Raw genomic sequence first — 20,000 nt, forward strand, 5'->3', positions numbered from 1 at the left:
CATGCACACCGGGTCCACCGATAACGCATGTAGATCACTGACTCTCTTGGCTGTAGACAAGGCCAACAAAAGACTAGTCTTAAAACTCAAAAGCTTTAAGCTCGCCGCCTCCAGAGGCTCAAACGGTGGACGGCACAGCCCGTCCAACACCACACCCAAATCCCACGATGGGAAAAGGGACCTAGTAACCGGTTTAAGCTGGTGCACACCCGCTAAAAACCGAGCCACCAGACGGTGCCTACCCACCGTCTTACCCTCAAAGCCCACATGGCACGCTGACAGCGCCGCCAAGTAACCTTTAATGGTAGAAAAGGCAAGACCACTTTCTAGCTTTTCCTGAAGGAAATTCACAACAAGCTGGACCGGAGCCTCAAACGCCACCACCGGCGACGTACGCTCCGCACACCAGTCTTCAAAGATCCTCCACCTCTTATCATAAGCCGACCGCGTGGACGAAGCCCTAGCACTTTGAATAGTCTGAACCGCCCCTGGCGTCAGACCCAAAGCGCTCAAAGACTCCCCTTCACGGGCCAAACCTGAAGGTCTAGCTTCGCCGGGTCGGGATGGAAGATCTCCTGCCCTGCCTGCCGTAGCAGATCTCTGATTGGCGGCAGAGGCAACGGGTTGTCGTAAAGGAGGGGAGATATCTCCGACCTCCACACGCCCCACCCCGGAGCCACCAACAATAGTTTGAGGCCGAACCGCCTGACCCTCTCCAAAGTCTGGGGGATCAGTTCCAACGGAGGAAACGCGTACAGCAGTTCCCTCGGCCAGTCGTGAGCCAGAGCATCCAGCCCCAGTGGGGCTGGCCCCGTCGCAGAGAAGAAAAGTGTACACTTCGCGTTCTCTGCTGACGCGAACAAGTCGACTTGAGGCTGACCGAACCTGCTCCAAATCTGTCTCACCACTCCCGGGTGGAGGGACCAATTCGCATAAAGGGGCTCCCCCCTGGACAGCAGATCTGCTCCGCTGTTCAGAAGCCCCGGAATGTGCGACGCCTTGATCGACGCCAAACGTGGTTCCCACCACAGCGTCAGATCCCGCGCCAGCTGATTGAGAGCCGGGGAGGAGAGGCCCCCCTGCTTGTTGATATAGCACATGGTCGTCGTGTTGTCTGTCCTGATCAACACGTGACACCCTTCCACGAAAGGCAAAAAATGTTTCAACGCCAGAAACACTGCCTTTAACTCCAGAAAATTGATGTGCCGCTTCTGTAGAGCGGAGTCCCAAACTCCCCTCACCGAACGGCCCTCGTGCGTTGCGCCCCAACCACTGAGGCTGGCGTCCGTTGTGATCACTTTCCGTGACACCACCACGCCCATACTGACCCCCTGGGACAGAAGAGTCACGTCCACCCACGGTCTCAGTGTGTACACACACCCTGGGGACACCTTGACCTTGCGGCGACCTTGTGTCGAGTGGATCTTGAGTGCCAACATCCACTTTTGAAAAGGCCTCATATACAGCCTGCCCAGCCTGAGTAGATGGATAGTTGAGGCCATCAGCCCTGACATAATCATGCAGCGCTTGTACGTGACCACTCTGCCCACGCGAAAAGATTTCGCGCAGGCCACGATCTTGACTAATCGCTCCTGTGAGAGTCGAGCCGTCATATTTATTGAGTCCAGCGAGATCCCCAAAAAGGTGGTCTGCTGAGCTGGTGTTAACATACTCTTTTTGAAGTTTATGTTGAACCCCAGAGAGGTTAACTGCGACATCACCACATTGGTGAGACATGTCACCTCCTCTCTCGAACTTGCGCTTATTAACCAATCGTCCAGGTACGTCGCAAGTCGGATTCCCTGCTGCCGCAGGGGAGCTATAGCCGCTTGTGTCACTTTGACAAACACGCGGGGAGACAGAGAGAGGCCGAACGGGAGAACAGTGTATTCGTACACTTTCCCCTCGAAACCGAACCTCAGGAATTTTCTGTGTGGGGGGTAAATTCCCACATGCTGGTACGCGTCCTTCAAATCGAGGGACGTCCAATAATCGTTGATTCTGATCGAGCGCAATAGCGCTACGTTCGTCAACATTTTGAAACTGTACTTTACCAGAAAATTGTTGAGGGCTTTTAGGTCCAGAATGGGCCTCAGCCCCCCCCCTTTCTTTGGCACAAGGAAATAATGAGAATAAAACCCCAGACCGAGCTGATCTGTGGAAACTTCCCTGATCGCTCCTTTCCCCAATAAAGAGTGAATCTCCTCTCTCAGAATCAAAGCGGCCTGCCCCTTTGCGTGCGTGAATATCACTCTGTCTGACAAGGGAGGCTGGGTTGAGAATTGTAGCCTGTATCCCTGCCTCACGGTGCGAAGCACCCAGGGACACGGCTTGCATGCTTTCCATTGAGTTAAATGCCTTGACAAAGGATTCTGAATGGGAGCTGACGTCAGACCTAACGGAATGTGATTGATAGGAATGCACGGTATGTGCACCCCCGGACACGACTCTGACGTCACCGGTAACGCGGAAGTCAAAGGGACTCGAGACTGAGACACGTGACTTACTACTGAGCGTGACACCGTCTTGCTGTGAAGCGAGGGCCTTACGTTTAATGCCTTTATCACCGGCGACAACACTTTGTTGCACGGTGGGACAGGAGGCAGAGGAGGAGTGTAAAAAGGAACGCATTCTTGTAAACACGTCCTGTCTAAAACCCTGTTTAATACTGCTGTCGCAGCTGGGGCTGGGATAGCTAAACAAGAAAGACCTCTCTGCAACCTTCTTACCTTGACTGGCGCTTTGGCGCCCCCTCGTGTCGGAAGGGAGGAACACTTGTTGTTCCGGCCCTTGAGTTGAGGCTGTGGAACAATTAAACCTTTTATATTGGAAATGCCCCTTAAGGGGGTTTCCTTGAAGGCTGTTTGTGTTTGTGATTGTGGTACTGGGCATGCATAATTTATATATGGATGTCCCCACTGGGGATTCTCCATTGTGTGTGCATTGTGAAAGAAGAGACCTTGTTTCGCAGACACATTCTTTACTTGGGAGAAAACATTTGGCACAGTAACAAAATTCACATTTACATTGGATTCCTCCACCCTGGGTGGCAGGATCAAAAGTGCACTGTGCTTGCGCGCTGGAGAGCCGTCCATGACCCTGTCTCCGTGCGCCGAGGGTGAGAAGGCCCTCTTTCTCAAAGTGTCATTTTCTCGCCCCTCTCCCACGTCCCCTCACTGCAGCACTGTAGGAAGGGCGAGCTGGTGGGCGCATCTCCTGGTGCTGGGAGCCCTGGTTGCTCTGACTTCTGTTCCTGCTCGTGCCCGAGGAGGAAGACGGAGCTCTAGGAGAACGATGGGGTTTCCCGCCCTGTCGGGGGGGTCCCTGATATCTCTCCCTATTACGGGAAGAGCGTCCTGAGTAGCCTGACTGCTCTTTCCCTTTATCAGGTTTACCCAAAACAGCATCCACCACTTCTTTTTGGGCTTTATTGGTGTCGGTGATGACACGGAGGAAGGGTAACGCTCCCTCGAAGAGACTGTTGGGGGCTGTGTCCAGGCCCCTCAGCTCCTCTCGCCTCTCGCTGGCCTTTGGTTCGTCGCCTTGGAAGGGGACTTTCTGCAGCCACCTGAACCTCTCCATGCTGACAGCGACATCCATCCCCCTGCCAGCCCATTGGATGGCATGGACGTTGCTCACTATTGCCAGCTGTAGCATGGCATCCCATTCAGCATAGGCTTCAGGAGGGAGGCGGTCCTTGTTTTGGAGCAGCATCTCTGCCATGGCTCCATTCATCAGCCCCACCACGTTTAAACTTTTCACAGAGAGCCCTGCAGCTTTATAAACATTTTTAACCATGTTGGAGACCTTGTTTTCGTCCTTGTTCTTGAACTTGGGCACAGGCTCCTGAGTGAAGGGGCATTCCGTGGGTTTAAACTGGGCACAGAAGAACTGATTAGTGGCGACATCCACAGGGGGAAGGCCGCCCACGCCAAACTTGTCCTCATCCGCCAGTGAGGTTGACAGAGCCATCTTCCCGGGCTCTCTGTGTTCTTTCCATGTGGAATGGAGAGCTTCTTTGAGCCCCGGGGTAGCGGGTAGCTTCTGAGAGCGAGGGACTGGTGTCTGTACCTCTCTCTTGCCCGCAAACTTGATCTCCGTTGAGCTCGCAGGGCGAGGCTCCACTGGCATAGTGAGGCCCATCTTGGCCACCGCCAGCTCAACCACTGCCAGCAGGTCCAGTTCTTGTGGGGTGGATTCTGCTGTGGCGCCCACCTTCTCCTTCTCCACCGCTGCCTTCTTGGCAGGGGCGATGGGGGGGGCTTGGGGTGAGGTGCGAGGGGTGCCGCCATGACGGGGGCTTAGCATCACAATGTCCTCACTTGTCTCCTCTTGAACCAAACCGTCCTCCTCCTCCTCCTCTTCATCTTCCTCCTCTTCTCCTTCCATGGCATCTTCCTCCTCCTCGGAGGTGCCAAACTCGTCCGAGCCACGAGGCACTTTACGTGGCACGTTCTGTTGGGACGTTAAGAGAGGGGGGAAAGAGGGGGGGGCGGTGACCGTGGGAGTCATCAGGAACGGGTTGGTGGGGTGAGGAGTCCCACTGGTGGCCGCCTCGGCGGCGACCGGAGACAATGGCCCCGCCTGGAGTGGTCCCTGGAGGCTAGCCTGCAGGGCGGCGGAGGCCTGGAGAGGCCCGGTGCTGGTCAAACCAGGACCGGGCGTGAAGGAGAAGCGCGGGGTGGAGCCGAACATGCCGGGTCCACCACTGTGCGCTGTGGTAGAAATAGTGTACATCGGAGCGAAGCTACTGCGGATAGGTTCGCAAACACTAGGAGCCGCCTGGACAAACCTTGCTGCGGTGCTGGAAACAGGCCCGCTTCTTTGTCCTGGCGTGGCGGGGATCTGAGCGCCGTGTTCCGTCTGAGCTCCCCGAGCGACGTGGCTTTGTTTGGGCCTTGTAGCGTCCATGTTCATGACCACCAGCAGACGCTGGTGAAGAACGGCCGCGTCCATCGTCGCGCAGAACACGCAGCTGTTTGGGAAGTAGAAACCTTGCCAAGCGTGTTGTAGCTCCAGACAGCCCAGGCAGATGGAATGCGGGTCCTCAGCGGCGATGAAGCGGCTGCACTCCGGATCCCCGCAGCGTCGAGGGAGGGGTGGTGAAAACAGACCCTCGCTAGACATGACGAAGGTAAGCTAAGCTAACCTAGGCTAGCCGCTCGTTATCGTTAGCAGCAAACAGCGAAGAACAAAACAGAGAAGAACAGACCAAGTTGAACGAAACCCGTGGGTGATGGTCCTACTCACCGCTAAGGCTAAAGTTGAATTCGAACTGAACTTAGACTGAGTAACTTGAAGAATTAATTATTTGTCGTAGAGTAACATGTGTAGACGTCCGTATCTCATGCGTGCAGAGGAACGGAAGAGGAAGTACACATGCCAGTCTCGCGCCTTATGCCCACGGTTGGGGCGGGGCGTTTTGACTGGCATACCCTCCGACTTTGTCATTCGGGAGCATATGTGTAGCTCTGTATCGCACGCTAGGAGGCGCGATAACCCAAGAGGAGTGCATTTCGAGTAAATGACAGAAAACAACTATTATCCAGTTAAGTAACAGTTGTCCTGTCCAAGCGACCATTGTGTGTCTCATTGTATGGTATATCCTAATCGCAACCAGCACAGAGGACTTTCCCAGTCTCTCACACCTACGTCCCGGGTAGGTGAATCTGCCATTTCCCCTCTTACTCAAGTACCCAGTGATCTCTAGGTGGAGGAGGTGGGAGTAGTTCATGATGGTATCCAGCTTCCTAGCTGTTTGCACAATGGCTACCTCCTCCACCCCCTGCAAACTGACTCTGTTTTGTGCCTAACTTCTAATAAACATGTTATTAAAAACTAGAAAGGAACACAGATCCACAGATCGTATATGACCGTCAGGCCTGGTGGCCTAACCAGAGCTGCATGTGTAAGGCGTGAGTTGAAGCAATGGACTTATTTCCCCTATGACCAGGAAGTGTGTTCTATAGACTAGAGGCCGCACAAGTATGCAATTTCAATTCGAGGTTGATTGGATGTTGATTGGATCGTGTTTTTTTCCCCCACAAACTTTGGAAGAAAATGACAGGCAAGCAGTACGGAATATCAAAAAGCTGTTGATGCTTATTGTCATATGACATATGATCATGTGTGCCTAATTTGGTGAACATTGAATTAAAATAATAATAATGTGTTTGATACATTTGTGTGAGTTCTGTAGGAGTAGCAAAAATGTAGGATGGTGTAAAATCTCTTGGTCTATAGAGCCTTATACGGGACTGCCATCCACCCAGCCGCAGCAAAGTTTAAGTACAGACTGCTCCTGCAATATTGTCATTGAGTAAGACAGCATGAGAGGGATCGAGGGTAAGATATGACCATTTCTGTACCATGGACAGAGGCACAGTCTGGCTTGGCTAACTGTGTATTAAAGCATTAAAGACCAGCTGAAATCAAACATGTTTTTTCACACTTTTCATACATCACAACTATGGTCACAAAAAAAAAAAAAAAATCAACTGGTCTTTAATGAATAGATGCCTATATATTTAGATTGCTTGTCAGTAATAATGTTTCAGAATTGCGTTCTCCACAAGACTGTAGTCAATGGTTGTCATTTAGGCTGTCACTAAAGCCCCTTTTCCACAGACCCCACACCACACCACACCACTCCACTCCACACCACACCGCCCACTTGTGCCAGGTTTTCCACTACAAGAACCTGGGTAGAGTGGTGTGAAAGTGGTACTAAACGTGGTACTAAAAAGTATCCAATCTAGAGTAGGTCTGAGCTAGGCCAAACAGGGCCAAACACATGATAATGACTGATCACTCACTGACGTTTCATTTAGACCACCAGGATATGGTTGTAATACATGATGATAGATTCTATTGTGTTATAATCACCGTTATAATCTATTATAGTGTATTATAATTATCATAGTAATACATTAATACTTTATAGTGTATTATAATCACAGTTATAATCCATTATAGTGTATTATAATTTAGGATAGTTGTAATACAAATTTATATTGTATTATAATCACAGTAAAGGGTCATTTTGTTTCTTAACGATAGGGGTACGTTTGTGTAATGGAAAATTTAGATATTTTTATGTGGTGCGGTGTGGTGTGGTGTGGTGTGGTGCTAAAGCTGCAGTCGAAAAGGGGCTTAATAGTCTCACAGTCAATACTGACAGTCTATGTGCTCTTTAGAATCCATTCTTTCTGGGACCTTTTTGGGACCAGACATAATCTAAGTGAGATAAATGTAAACGATTTCAAGGTCAAAGTTGATGACACACTTCTCCCATAGACAGGTGAGAAGTGAGCACCTCCCCCTTACCTTAGCCCCACTCCCTTGTTTCCCTACCCTGTACATAGCCCGATGATATTTGAATGTTTTTTTGTTTCGCTATTTGTTATATCCATTAATTGAATAGCAAGGACTTCCGACGTAAACAAGACCATAAAAGGACTTATTTGGGATGTTCCTTTTAGGCAGGGTGTTTAACTGTACTTGTACTGTACTAAATCTTTTTATTGTATTGACTATACTTGCACACACACACGCACACACACACACGCGCGCGGCACACGCACGCACGCACGCACGCACGCACGCACGCACGCACGCACGCACACACACACACACACACACACACACACACACACACACACACACACACACACACACACACACACACTCACACACACATAGGGGGAAACAATCTCTGTCCCCGGACCCCGGCCTTCGGAGTAGCAGAGACAACTAAAACAATGAACAAAAACAGGGTAAGACACAGCATATTACGATAGATGTCACCCTTGAAGGTGACGGTCCTCTCCAATTACTCTTCGTATTCTGGACACCATGTTGTTGCAGCAACATCTCTCCTTGCTTGCATCCTGCCATCTTTCTATCTTCCACTCCCTCCTTCCATTCGCCAGTTTTGATCGCCGTTTCCTTTGTTTCACTCACTCCCAAATCAATCTTTCTCATTTCGTCCAGAATTGATTCCGCCATCTCTTATCGTCACCGCCATCCTCCAATCCACTCGCCACCCCATCCACCTCTATCTTCCTTCAGATCCCCCCCATCCCACCCCACCACCACCACTATCTCTCCCTCTATCTGTCCCTCACTGCATTCCACTACAACTCATTTCAAATAGGGCCCTTTCGGCTCTGTTTCCGTTCCTCGGTAACCTCCCCTGAGTAGTGGAACACTGTTGTGAATAGGTGTGGATGGCATCCCTAAGCAGCCAATTTCATCCAAGAGAATTGCTCATTACCCTTAAATTATTCATGACTCACCTCTATCCTAAGCGGGTGTTTGAACAGGTAATACTTTGTTGTGTGTAGTACAGTGATACATTTCTCTGACTGCAGCCCACGTTAGGTTGGTGTAGATATTCATTCCGATATATATAGCTATATATAGCTATATATAGCTTTATTTATATTAAAATTGGCTTGGGTGGGTGGACATTGGATGTCACAAACATAATATCCTCATATATGGAGAACACTGACGTCATAGTACTGATCTATGTAAAGGAAGTATTTGGCTTCAGTCATAGTACTGATGTCATAGACTTGGCTGGACTCCATATTTGGGCACGCCTTACATGGAACTCCATATATAGGCATAAAATGGACACAGACAACAGGTACAATGGCTATTGAGTAACCGGGCGGGGCATGCATTCCCGTTTTGCATCATTCTGACTTGCTTGGTCCTCGAGTAGGGTTTCAAATGTTCAAACATGCTAACCAGTCTTTTTGAAGGGGGCATGATTTCACATGCACTTACATCTTGATGTCTAACAAACAACTGTATGGTAAAGGGCACATATTGATTCACTCTACCTACTGTATTGTACGTAGCTGTCTATGTGGCTTACACACTATTGACCTATCTCTTTCTATGTGCTCTTTGATAGGTCCTTCTCAGTAAGCCATCACAGCCGTTGCTTGGAAACATATTTTCCCCCACAGAAGTTATGGGGTGTTAGTTGTCTGATTGATGAACAAATAAAGGGCCGGGTGAGGGGTAGACTTCCCAAAGATTTGTGTAGCCCTCCAAGTGAAATGCATAGGCACAAATGCAAAGTTGCAAACTATAGAGTCACACAATTGAAAGACGGACATTATGGAAGTATGGTGCTTTATGCAAGCATAGACAGAGCTAAATCACCCACACAATATGACTGTCTCCAATACATGAGCACAAAGGTATCATCGATCTGTGCCATGCAGAATATCTCAGAAGGCTTATGCTGTATGGATGGCCTTGAATGAGAAAAACAATTTAAGAGAAATTGAGAGGTTGAAAGAGACGCACAGACAGAGTTTCAGTTATACAATCTGTTTTGTGTGCAGCATAACTAGTATTGAGGCTTTCAACACAGTGGTGATAACTTTATGGCATTTTAACATTATTCATCATCTGAATTGGTGCACCTGAGAATCAACACTGGCCTCTGGAATTGATTATCGTCAGACACTTTTGTTGTTAAGTGGAATGGAATGGAAGGTTTGATTGTTTACAACACTGTCATTCATTTCGCCAAGCTATCTCTTAACCCATTTACATCATTTACACATCTGCTGGACCTGCTGCACATGTAATGCCACAACTGTGGCACATTTCACTTTACCAGTTCAATTTATGTATTGACTAAGACCACCGCCTGGCCTTTTTCCAATTTGGGTTAAAGGAAGCAGTTTGGTCAATCCTCTCCTGGATGCTCCTGGTGAATCTGCTGACACACCCCTTGTTTTGCCCATTAATTAAACATGTCCTGTCCCCCTTGCAAACACTAGGGACCGTTTGTCAATTCACTTCAAATCGAATGCTTCACTGCTAATGTGGAATCTGTCACTGTACTATGAGTGTGCCAATCAATGAAGTGTCACCAAGCTTCTCTACTTTTCTCTGCCTTTAGCTCTTTATCTCAATCACTCATCTGATATCCATCTTGCTCTGACCCCCTCCAGCCCTTTCCTCTTTTGACCTCCGTTATACAGTATCTCTCTCTTGAATTTGCATTAATCATTTTACTTTCAATGCAGCGTCCTCCGTTTTTTAAATATTTGTTCCGTGTGTTACCGCAGTACCATTACTCAAACGAAACAGAGCAATATTGAGCAATCTGAAACCTCGGGCTCTGAATGTCTTTTTTGATAGAGTCATCATGAAAAGACAACAGCTGCTGCATGCTGTAACGTGGCTCAGCTGACGTTTCTAGAACCGAGCAGATTTGCAACTCAGCGTGCCTCTCATTATCATGTATTTGCAAACTTGTGTCACCTTTAGGATAATCTATTTTGGCGGTTTACGCTGAAGCACATGGACCATGGCTGTGCGCCACCTGCGAAAGTATGGGCAACTCATAATAGGCTACCTTTCTTGTCAACACGTACTATTATTGAAGATTGATTGTTGTTTTTGGTTGCTCATGACAAATAGATTTGATAGATAAAGCAAATAAATGAACTGTACCTTTGTCAACAACACCTGTTGGGCATACATGGATGTTTTATAATAATTCAGCTGACAATGAAAGCCCTAATTTACATTTAAGCATAATTAGCAAAGCAACTGAAGATGCACAGAGAGAAAAATACAAACACATTCACTACACGATAGTACTTTTAGGGTTAACAGCACATACAATATGTTTGATGTGATTAATGCACATTTTTAAAACAAAGAATATTTTGCAATTGAGTGAACATATCAAGTATAGCATACATACATACACAAGTAGAAATGTATATCAAGTAGAATTTATTTCCCCATATGTATTGAATTTGTTGCATTCAAATTTCTAAATGACCACTGGGATTCACAGTGCAATTGTTTCTGGAATGTGTGATACTTTGATCTACTGTACTTCAATTGTGACCTAAATTAGGAAAAGGAATACTAAACAGCATCTAGTAGATTACACAAATACTGGGCATATAGAAAAGCTGTGTGCTGCTGTTGTTGCTGCTTTCATAAAGCAAAGTGCTTTTCTTGATGTTAGATTACATCTGCAGTTGATTTATGAGGGGCCTCTGGATGAAACTCCTAGTGGATAAACAAGTGTAGAGAGAGTTGATCAATGTAAATCGGTGTGTGAATGGGCACCGTGACCTTTAGGAAGTTCCACACTGTGAAAGTGAAGCCACTCTCTGTTCTAGTTCTCTGTTGTCCCTCCAGTCACAGCAGAAACGGTCCATGGCTTCCAACACACTGTGAAGATTGGCATGTCTGAGTTCTCTAGGTAGGACATTGCTAGGCCTTCCTATGTATTTAAGTCATGGAATAATCTTGCCTTTTTATGCTGGGTCCAGAGCTATAACAACTGGACGAATTATTAGTGCCAAATAACTTGTGCACGATGCAAGTTTGAACTTTAATTATAATGGAAGTCAAAATAGGGCTCAGATTGTAATCATGTGATTATGTAAAAACGTTAATAAAATATTTAAATAATAAAAACTTGTCTCTATTGGTCTGAACCATTTGGAGTCATTTGTCATAAATGTGTCATAGATGACTGACGTCATGGATGACTGATGTCCTAGACTGGACGTTCCGAGATTCCATGTGGTTTGATTTTTTGTGACCGTAGGTTGCAGTTTACTATGAAAACCGTCAGATCCTGTCCGTCAGTGACCCAGTCAGTCCGTAACACCCCAGTAAACACTAGCCGTCATTTAGCCCAATGGTTATGTTTAGCCCTCATTTGAACCGTCTATCGTCAGTCTGTCTATAGACCGATTGTAGCTGATTACATTTAATCCATTATTCCATACTTGTTGATTACAAAACAGCTTTAATATGCACACCTTTCAAATATTGGAATAAAGTAATTTTAAGAGCCAATTTCACTATATAGTCTAGTTTAGTTGTAGCCGTCATCTGAACGCTTCATCTGAACGATATATAACCGGTTTAGGGCAAACGTGTGTTAGACCATATTTTTTTTAAATACATTTTTATCAGGTTGTTCATTATCGGATGCTAACAGTATAGCTTGAAATGATTAGATCTCCCGGTTCTACCTTAATAGTTGTAGTTTGCATCCACGAGCAGTTTTCTGGTCATTGCACGTCTTTTATCCGTCTATAAAAAGCTGGGCAATAAGTCCTTTGAAAAATTCTGTAATAAATAAAAAAGTGTAATAAATAATGCCGTGGTGCTGACAGCATAGCCTATTACTTCTCTGAGTTACATTCATTCTGACAGCAATATAAACACATACACGTACGGCTGTTCGACTCTCCCCACATCCCCACGTACCCCACCATTCAATGATAATGATTAAATAAAATCGTTTTGTAATATGTATCAATATAAAGTTAGTTTGCCTTGTCAAGCAAAATGCACCGACCTAAAACGAACAGCGGGAGGCAATATCACATACAAATAGTGCAAGATACTTCCTCACTTTTAACAGTGGTCGTAGTCTAGCGGTTAGTGTTTGGGTCTGGTATGTAGAAGTACGTGAGTTTGAATCTGGGTGGCTACCTATGTCAAATATGAACAGCAATGAAATGTGGTATAAATTTGATCAGCTGCGGTACCACATGAAGGTTACAGGATCTCAAAACCAAGAAATTGTGTTTTTAAACCTGCTGACTGCCATCATTTTCACTACTTTCGGCGGCCTCTAGTGGCGAAATGTAGTCGTTTAAATGCCGGTGATACAATGTCTAGTCTATACTAGACGGTGAAAAAACTTTAAAATTTAAACTCGTCACAGACCGGATCTAGCTAGAGGTCCGGTTAGGGCGAAGACGTCATTTGAACGCGATTTAACCACCAAATTGCTTAGTGGGACCTCAATGTCTATAGCCGACCTGTTCTGACATCACATTGTTGACATGTCACGCTCCATATATGACCAAGACAGCCTGTTCTGGCAATCATATATAGAGATCCCTGATGTCATCAATGTTAAGCCCATATTTGGCAATGCCCATATATGGATGCTCCATATGGCCAAGACAGAATTAATTTGCAAACTAATGCAGATATTTATGCAGATATCCCCACACATTTCTACAATTCATTTTCAAAACTATTCCATAGCTTTTTCACAAGTACAGTACAGATAGAACTAGAAGCAGTGCTCTTCCGAGCACAGATCTCCACCAGGCCACACAAATCGGCCTGTTATAGCGCCACCATGAGGCTGATTTAAAAAATGTGGGGCAGAGGTTCTGAATTAGCATCCAGGGAGTGTGTGTGCTCAGTTTGGCAGCGATCGGGCCAACGGCGCCGGAGATTAGCTGGTAACAACCAGGCCACACAAATCGGCCTGTTATAGCGCCACCATGAGGCTGATTTGAAAAATGTGGGGCAGAGGTTCTAGATTGGCATCCAGGGAGTGTGTGTGCTCAGTTTGGCAGCGATCGGGCCAACAGTGACTGAGATTAGCTGCTCACAAACTGCGAGGACGCACGCACGGACGGACGGACGGACGCACGGACGGACGGACGCACGGACGGACGGACGGACGGACGGACGGAGGGGAAAACATACTCTCCCTCAGCCTTCGGCTGGTGGAAACAATAAGTTGCAAGCTCTTACCAAAAACACATGAAGGAGCTTAGCAGAGAAGAGCAGCCCTCACCCTTTCTGGGCGCCCAATTTAAGTAGGCCACACCTTACTTTTTTGGGGCCTAACCTACCCCTCCCCATAGAATGATCTCATCCTCCCATGGCGATATTTCTGAGTGCTATTTCAGAGCCACTCGTTAGATTAGCTAAAGGTTTGTGAAGATATGTCTCATTGTCCTCCCAGCCGTAGGCAAGATGAGAGAGCTTCTGGGCGTTCGGCCACTTGATCTCCAGAATTCAAGCCTCCACATTCTATTGAGGTTTCTCACGCGAGATGGCTATATTTACTTCATTAACTTCATTAGCGAATGTCACTGCAGTTTCACAGATTCGCAGGTCTTGGTTTCTCAGCCTTCCTCTCGGGCCTGTTGGGGTTACTACAGGCCCTTCTCCTGAGTTGGCCTGTAGCTTTGGGACTAGGTAGATACATGTAGGCATGAATCTACCTATACGACCATGGTCATACACCTATAGCGCAGGTATACATTTATGACACCTTCAGAAGCAACATAATTACTTACGCAAGCAGAGCGCGCAAATGTGCGTGAGGTCGCCCTTTTAACAAAAACACTGCATAGAATTTCTCTGTGTACCCTAACCAGGGCATGTAGTATGTACCCAAGCTCCACTGGTGAAAATGCAGCTCAGATGGTGTCTGTGAATGATGGCCCTCCTGTTCAGTCCCCAGCACTTAACGCTCACTGTGAAAGGCTCCTCACTGAGGAGGCAGGCAATGAAAAAAGCTGCCTTGAGAAAAGCACTCTCAAGGTTGTGCAGTTAGATACAGATACAGTATTTCATTCACAGGTTTTAACATGCGGGCCGCGGGCGGCACAACATAGCCCGATCTAGGCTGAAATACAGTACTTATTTTTATACCAGTAAGACTCCCTAATCGGGAGATAAGCGACCGTCAGGTCACATATATACACCATGTTGATGACATGAGTGTAGACATACTGTGTACCGCTTTGCGTGATTTTAGGGCAAAATCTGTAGGAGCAGTGTCCAAAAATGTGTTTGAAAAGATCGGCCTGATGGAGGCGCTAAATGGGAGAGATCCACGTTGATGACAGGACATAGTCTGTGCTGTGTGATTTTAGGGCAAAATCTGTAGGAGCAGTGTCCAAAATTGGGTTTTGGCCTGTACTGATTTGTGTGATTTTAGGGCAACATATAGGAGCAGTGTCCAAAGATGTGTTTGAAAAAATCGGCCTATAGCTGTGATGACTTTGGAAATATAGTTTCTCTTTTCTTTTCTTCTCTTCTCTTCTCTTCTCTTCTCTTCTCTTCTCTTCTCTTCTCTTCTCTTTTCTTTTCTCCATAATTATCCCTTAGCCGCAACAATCAAATATGCTGATGTCATGATTATCAGCTGTCTGACTCAATTGTAGCTAATAGAATTCCCCACAACGATGAGCATCTGGGTCTCTCCAGATACTGTATGTAATGTAACCACCACTTCCTAGGGTACTTCAGGCATCTTCAAAGACAGCCATTTATATCATTCTGCCTCTCCAGCACCTGTTTCTGGAAGGTGATTTAAACTAAAGTCCTTGAGGGACAAGGTGCACCTGCAACCTGAGACTGAAGCAGATGTTTGTTGCTGGGCCTCTTTAAAGGAGGCCAAAAGTGCCTGTTTGCACATAGTACCGACTGACATAACACACAACGACAGTGTTACTCTCCCTTTAGGCTACTACTCCTGGGTGTCTGGTTCAACATTTTGCTTCGAGATACACGTGTGGATCTCTGCTTAAGTATGCATTTCTCATCTATGGTTCCCTGCATGGTTCTAGTAGATATAGTTTCTCTGTATACTGTATGTCATGGTAAAAATAAATCTATATAGGCCTATAAAAAATATATTAAAGCTATAGATCAGGGGTCTTCAACAGGGGGTCCGGGACCCCAAGGGGGTCCCCAGAGTTACAAGAGGGGGTCCTCCAAAATCTTTGACTGATAGAAACTTTTTATCTCCTTTTTTATATTAACCACTTGAACCCTAGCGTCCATATTCTGAGAACTTTAGCCAAAAAATGCCGATCTACAGCGAGGCGTTGTGAGCTTGTAGATCGGCTATTTTTGGCAAAGAGCTTTGGTGTAGAGGAGAAAAAGAACAGACTAAGTTTTGTGGTTAAATATCTGAAGACACAAATTTACATGATTCCAAAATACACTGATGATCGTGCTGTCAAACAATGAAACTATATGGAATCTATGAACAGGCTGTGGGGGGGTCCCTGCTTCATCTGTCTCCCAACTAACTGGGGGTCCCTGGCCTGAAAACGTTGAAGACCCCTACTATAGATAATGCAGAAATAAATAAGCACACTGAACGATTGCATTTTTCCTTAATAGCTAACCCAAGTGCATGTACTGTAAGTCAGATACAAAACAATCACATTTTACATCTTACAAAATTGTACTGTATTAAAGTTAAGTTGTTATTTGCATATTCCCTCTTGTCACTATGTAGAAAATCCTCTCGAAACTCGTTTGCTATCATGGCAAGTTTCTATATGGCATCTTGACAGATGGCTAACCAATTCTCATTTTGAACATTACAAAAGAATTCTATTCTCTGCCACACTATAATGAGAGTGTCAAAGTGACACTCAGGCACCATCCAGTTTTGCCAGATTGGGTGGTTTGCCGCCCAATTGGGCTGCTTTTGATTTAATTGTGCAGAGAAAATGTGCTTGGGTTGGTGGGAAAAAAATCGTTTTGATTTGCTATGATTTGGGTATTTTTTATTTAACACTCATAAATTACATTGCTCATGAAAAATTGAATAACTTGTCTCCACACCCATTCATTCAAATATTGCACTCCACCTACTGTACTAAATACTAATATTGAGTATTACTTATTACTTGTCAGGGATACTGCACTGCACAGACACACACCTTTTGCTACAGGGTTTGTCTGACACAGATCTCTACACATTTATCTCTGTCATGAGACAAACATGCATGATTCAGATTTCTTTCGGATTGGGACTGTGCATAAACGGCAGTCCTAGTTTTCAGAAGGTGGCATACCTTTTTCCTGTTCTTTTTCCCATTGCTTCGTTTGATTGGCTCAGCAGAAGATTTGAACTGGAAACACATGTGAAGCTGGCATGTGTATTTCCTGATCTGCTGCCAAGCCAATCAAACAAAGCTATGGATAAATGAACTATTAATGACAGCCGTAGTACGGTGTTCATCTCATTATCAGACTCTTTGGGTTTCTCTCAGAGCGTATATGTAAACTGATCAGGGCAGGATTAGGAATTTGTGGTGCTCAAGGCCTTGAACCGGTTTAGGGGCAGGGGAGGGAAGGAGAGGTTATTTCAGCACCGATATAGCACTATTAATTGAAATAGCGCTATAATAGACTATTATAGCGCTATTTCAGCTCCAGCACAGCTCTGGGGACACTATTTGGACGCAGATAACACTGTTATTTACTTATTTTAACCACTTTAACCATTATTTTATGCTTTAACTTTAGAAAAATAGCAGATCTACAAGCTCACAGCGCGGCACCGAGTGCCGCGCTGCGAGCTTGTAGATCTGCTATTTTTGAAAAATCGTGAAAATGAGCGCAAGTCTTTGAATATCTTTGACCCGATCTTTGACCCGACTTCTAACTCCTTCCTCTAAATCATGCTGTTCTCAAACATTTTCATGTCAAGGACCCCCAAAATTGCATGTATTTGGCCGCGGACCCCCATCTCAAAATATGTTGTTCCAGGGACCACCCAGAAGTAAATATTTAGTTACAAATGTTTGCTTTTAAGTAGATATATTCAAAGACTTGCAAAAAAAATCATGATTTTTCAAAAATAGCAGATCTACACGCTCGCAGCGCGGCACTCGGTGCCGCGCTGTGAGCTTGTATATCTGCTATTTTTCAATAGTTAAAGCAGTCAATAATCCTAGGCCTAAATGGGTTAAAGGAGGCCAAAAGTGCCTGTTTGCACATAGTACCGACTGGTTTTCTCAGCACCGATATAGCACTATTATAGCGCTATTTCAGCTCCAGCACAGCTCTGGGGACACTATTTGGACGCAGATAACACTGTTATTTACTTATTGTCTGTTTCTGTGGCCCCGTGTGTTAGGCCTGCCACTGGCTCTTTCAATCACACTCTCAATTTCCTTCTGGAAATTGAACAATTCTTCCCACATATATCATCTTTTATTTGACTTCTAACTGTAATTTTTGAATTCCTATTAGTGACGGCTCCAGAAAATTATGACTGGGGGGGCTATGGGGGAGCCGACTTTTTTAGAGCAGGGGCGAATGAATTTTGGCAACAAATAATAATGAATAACACTAATACAACAAACGAGATTCAATGATCCTAATTTAAGGGGCCACATAAAGAAAATACACGTTACAAATTGTTTATTGTTAATAATAGGGTTGTCAGTCGATTAAAAAATGTGATCCCATTAATCGCATGATTGTCCATAGTTAATCGCACGATTAATCGCAATTAATCGCATATTTTGTATTTGTTCTAAATCTACCTTAAACAGATATTAATACTCATATCAACATGGGAGTAGACAAATAGCATACTTGCTTTATGCAAATACAGCATATTTATTATTATTTGGAATAATAACAAATACTGTCCATAATACGCCTAACAAACATACAACAACTTGAGAAAATATCTGCTTCCATTAGGACAGATTAATAGTGAAAGGACCACCGCTCATCGAGGTGCTGCATGCCTGAAGGTCTATGACCAAAAGCTTGCACTTTAATAACTGAAAATAAAGAACATGATTTTGCTCACTTTTGAGTGTGCGGAGGCTCCCTTGAATCTTTCATTAGGACAGATTTAAAATAAACTTGGCATTCAATCACTAAACCTCAGCATCCCTATTCTAAGGGGATATTCACCAAAAGTAGCAGATTTAAAAGCTCATTACAAGATGCTACAAGAGCTTGTAGATCGGCTATTTTTGGTGAAGAGAATTGGTTTATAAATATAACTCAAGTACAGTGCAACTCAGGGGTGTTTTACAAAGCAAGCATGAGGCATTAGAGGGTCTGAATTGGTTTAACTGAAGTAATATTGATACATTCTAAATATTATCAAAGTATTCTGAGGCACCCTGGACTGGTGTTATTGGGCACCCTAGTTCACTATGAGAAACCCAGCTGTTATGATGTAGAGAGTACTAGAGACACTGATGGCTCGTTGAAGATGTGTGGCACACAAGCCATAGTCACAAGCCGATTTCAGCCGGATTTGGGCCATAACAGGGCCCAAACCTGTTTGCCACTGAGGCAGCCAACTGGTGACACTCTTAACTGCTAACCACTGTATGTGGGTTCTCTGGCTGTTGTTGCAAGCATTTGGTGGTCACTGTTAGCATGTTGGTGCGGGTCTGGGGAGGCAGAGCACTGTATAATAAAGGACGTCGTAGGCTACTATGTGCTCGTGTACAATTTGGAGCGTTCCTATTCTTGGGAGCGTGTGTGTGTCTGGGGCTCGCACTGTCTGCAGATGTGCCGTTTCAACACTTCGGTATTTGATGCGCGTGACGCCGTGAGCGGTGATATTGTGGTTGTCTGCTATTGTCTGCTAGTTATGGGGTCTCATACTATGACTAGCCCTGCTGCTAGCCGCATCACACACTGACTGACTGTTTATAGTTATCTTGACAGCCACCAGGAAGTAGACTAAATAGTGTTACATTTTCAGGAACCAATCCAAGACTACCCCTAGCAGCACGCAAGATCATGTGACATGCAGACTCATAGCAAAGAATTATCTTTATAGAAAATACATTTTATTGTATGATTTTACATAGAAGCAAGTCCATTTTCTTTCACATATTTATTATCTTTTATTTATTTATTCTGTAAATATTTTTCATTACAATTGGGTCTGTGGGGAGGGGGGGCTGAGCAGGGGCTAAGCCTCCACTAGAGGGGGCTAGAGCCCTCCCCCGCCCCCCCCCCCTCCCGCCGTCCCTGCTAGACTACCGTACTCACCGTTCGACAACGTCTTTGTTACATGTCTATCTGATATACTACTTTGGCTAAATTTAAGGAAATGATTCTATCAGGATTCAATTCAATGCTTTGTCTAAATACAACATTCCATTGAAACTATTGCCCCTCTAAGATAAAAAATAAAAAATAAATTACCTGCTAATTAAAGCATATTGTGAAAACTTGAAAGGTTATGGCATTCCACCAAATTGGAAGAATCTTGATTAGTTTGGCAAGATGGTCTGAAAATAATATTCAGAAGGAAGACCCTCTGTAATGCCTGGCTGCTACAGCTTATCTAATACTCATCTTTAATGGGAAATGAAAACAACCCTATAGGTTTCTTTTCAGCTCTTTGGCCAGAGTCATAACTCTATTGATCCATGTACAAT

The sequence above is a fragment of the Nannobrachium achirus genome (genome assembly GCF_963921795.1).
Source record: "Nannobrachium achirus genome assembly, chromosome: 2".
Classification (NCBI taxonomy): domain Eukaryota; kingdom Metazoa; phylum Chordata; class Actinopteri; order Myctophiformes; family Myctophidae; genus Nannobrachium; species Nannobrachium achirus.